General features: G+C 36.6%; 1 long non-coding RNA gene across 1 annotated transcript in view; it reads right to left on the minus strand.

Moving 5' to 3' along the window:
• Positions 1-1,343: 1,343 nt before the first annotated feature.
• Positions 1,344-3,738, minus strand: part of LOC113472592 — a 9,300-nt gene continuing 6,905 nt past the window's right edge. The window contains exon 2 of the long non-coding RNA XR_003394832.1: positions 1,344-1,424. This is a non-coding gene — a long non-coding RNA (uncharacterized LOC113472592). The remainder of the gene's footprint in view (positions 1,425-3,738) is intronic.

A 3,738-nucleotide genomic window follows, 5' to 3' on the forward strand; every position in this document is an offset into this window, starting at 1 on the left:
GAACCTGCGAAAGGTCACAATCTTACCTCAAAACCTCAAACTTACCGATCTTTTCCTTTTTGTTTTCAGTTCAACGAAGTCAAGTCCAAGTACTACGACAAGTACCTGAAGCAATCCCAAATCCTTCTGCAGCAAGCCGAAGAAAATCCCATGATCAATCTACAATGGCACCGACACAACTTTGAGTTCGTATCCCAGCTGTTGGATGAAAAACAATTCCAAGTTCCCAAAGCTAACTGAAAATGTTATTATCTACATTTGCTTTAGATTGGTGAAGAAATGAGAAATCTCAATTTACTTAATACCTACACCTAATTGTTATTTTGCCTGTAGGATTTGTTTGAGTTGTTTACTTTGGATCTTGACCATTAGATCCCTAATTCTCACATTTAAAGAAAGGCTGTTAGGTGGTCGAAGTCCTAAATGAGAACCAACCTTTTTTTTTTCACGAAAAACAGAAAGTGAGTTGAGTTGCTTGGTAAGATGAATTCACTAACCACTATCCAAATCCCCGCTTTACAGAACTCCACATTAAGCGTAATGCTCCTTTTCCGTGGAAAAGAAAAGCTCCTTTTTGTATTTAACCTAACCCTATAATAACACTAATCACTGCTCAAATTGTGAAAACTCCTTCTTGCGTTTAACCTAACCCTATAATAACACTGGTCACTGCTCGTTTATGCCAGTTCCTTTGGTAGCAATACTCCCGTTACCTACATTTGCATTAGATTGGTGAAGAAATGAGAAATCTCAATTTACTTAATACCTAGGTACACCTAATTGTTATTTTGCCTGTTGGGTGAACAGCCCTGAAGGATAGGTTAAAAGCTTCTACGAATCTACGTTCATATGTAAGTCACCCGGTTATTATAAAAGTCGAGTTAATTATATCAGGATTGAGTTCAATCCTTCAATCCAAGCTTGATCTGGCTATTAAGTATAGGGAAATCCTCGTTTCATCTACGTAGGCATCCCCAAGAAACAAATCTTATTGGTACGCTACGCTCTACGTTCATATGTAAGTCACTTGGTTATTATAAAAGTCGAGTTGGATTATATCAGGATTGAGTTCAATCCGAGCTTGATCTGGCTATTAAGTATAGGGAAATCCTCGTTTCATCTACGTAGGCATCCCCAAGAAACAAATCTTATTGGTACGACAATATTCCACGGACGTGACTTCTGCACAAGTACCTAGGGGTGAACAGCCCTGAAGGATAGGTTAAGCTTCTACGAATATCTACGTTCATATGTAAGTCACCCGGTTATTATAAAAGTCGAGTTAATTATATCAGGATTGAGTTCAATCCTTCAATCCAATGAGTTGTTTGGTCTTATGGTAAGTAGTTGTATCTGACTGCGATGGAAATCAGGAATCGGTGTAAATGGTCGAGTTTTATTTCTGTTGATATCTTTAATTTTGACTACTTTAAAACGACGCTACGCTGTAATTCGCACAAATCTGGGAAGAACACAAAATAATTTCACGATTTGATATTTTGATCATGCGTAGAAACTCAGGAAGGTCCTGAAGATCTGAAGTACTCTGCTGTGTCTTCTTGACCTTCTTGTAAACCCAAACTTTGGGCAGTCCGTCAGTAAATTTTATTTGTTGTTCCTCTCAATTCAATTGTTTTACATAATCTTTTCCCCCAGGCTCATTTTTGATTCGCATGATGAACTCGTTCCTCTCCGGCAAAGTCTTCCAGCAGGGAGTGTCCAACTATCTGAACAAATCAGCACTCGACCAATTGATATCAAATTACGGGTACCTATTTATGTACCTACCTGCTCGACTTGTTCAAAGTTCATGCAAACGATTCAAAAGGGTCTATGGACTCTATGGTTTATGAAAGCGAACGTATTATCAAATAGAAGGGTTATCCAGTGGGGAAGGATTTACCTATAGTAGTATTTTAATGGGTTGTTAGGTATGTTGTTTTGTTGGTACGTCCGTTGTTAATAGGTTAGTAATAAACGATTCAAAAGGGTCTATGGTTTATGAAAGCGAACGTATCATCAAATAGAAGGGTTATCTAGTGGGGAAGGATTTACCTATAGTAGTATTTTAATGGGTTGTTAGGTATGTTGTTTTGTTGGTACGTCCGTTGTTAATAGGTTGGTAAGTCCCTATTGAAAATGAACCTGCGAAAGGTCACAATCTTACCTCAAAACCTCAAACTTACCGATCTTTTCCTTTTTGTTTTCAGTTCAACGAAGTCAAAAACGATTCAAAAGGGTCTATGGTTTATGAAAGCGAACGTATTATCAAATAGAAGGGTTATCTAGTGGGGAAGGATTTACCTATAGTAGTTTAATGGGTTGTTAGGTATGTTGTTTTGTTGGTACGTCCGTTATTGTTAATAGGTTGGTAAGTCCCTATTAAAAATGAACCTGCGAAAGGTCACAATCTTACCTCAAAACCTCAAACTTACCGATCTTTTCCTTTTTGTTTTCAGTTCAACGAAGTCAAAGGAAGACTTAAAGCTTTTACAAAGAAACAATAAAAGCTAGTGATGGATAGCCCAAAATTTGGGTTTTTTAAAACGACTAGGATTTAAACTTTTTAAGACCATCCCTGCCTAACTAGTATCTCTAGGGGTGCTAGGCAATGAACTTTGGATCGGTACCTGTATTTTATTGCTGTACGTAAGTTGGAAGTTTGTTTCCTTCTCCTTACAGGTCAAACTCAAAGTTCACCAAAACCAACCCCCACACCGCCAGTATACCATCCCAACCAGACTCCACACACAACTTGCCTAACAATAACTCAACTAACCAACTACCAAGCCATCCTACATTTGCATTAGATTGGTGAAGAAATGAGAAATCTCAATTTACTTAATACCTAGGTACACCTAATTGTTATTTTGCCTGTAGGAATGTAGGATTTGTTTGAATTGTTTGGTCTTTATGGTAAGTAGTTGTCGTATCTGACTGCGATGGAAATCAGGAATCGGTGTAAATGGTTGAGTTTTATTTCTGTTGATATCTTCAATTTTGACTACTTTAAAACGTGTCTGTGTAATTTGTATGTTTTTATAATATTCTTGTAATTTTATGTTATGTTATCAGAGGATTATTAATTTTATTTTGAGATGCAACTTGTTTGAGAATTTGAGATGCTCACTAGCAATATCATTATCTATCACTCTATCAGTAGGTATTTTTCTCTTTTTTAGTAGGAGTCGATTTGCGTTTTAGATTCACCATCTGACGGAAAGTTTTATTATTTTGATCTCAAAAACTTTTCGAAGGTAGGTTAGACCGTAAAAGTCTTCTCAAGTTGGTGGTAAACATTATACCTGGTTGAAAATTTTATTTATTTTAGATGATTGTGTGTTGTATGTATTTTTATATCTTATTTTTATTATACCTATTAACTGATCAAATTAAATCTTATTATTTTTTTAAGCCGTAGGTACCTGAAATAAATAAATCTACTGATGTACCTACTTAATAACGTTCTTGTGTTCTTCTTTCATCTCTCTCTCTCTCTCCCAAAAATGAGGTGTAGGGAACTTAGAGACTATGAACATTGTGATATACCTACCTATCTTTGGGTGATAATTTTAAATCCTAGGTACCTATTATGAACTCACCCGAGACTGAGATAGCTATACCCGTGCGAGAGAGAGAGAGAGAGAGAGATAGAGAGAGAGAGAAAATTAGGGACGTCGCGTCGTGTCGCATGGCAACATTGCTTAACATCGTCACAAAAAAAGAGAGAGAAAAAAA

Source organism: Diaphorina citri, unplaced genomic scaffold (genome assembly GCF_000475195.1).
Source record: "Diaphorina citri unplaced genomic scaffold, Diaci psyllid genome assembly version 1.1 scaffold6396, whole genome shotgun sequence".
Classification (NCBI taxonomy): Eukaryota; Metazoa; Arthropoda; class Insecta; order Hemiptera; family Psyllidae; genus Diaphorina; species Diaphorina citri.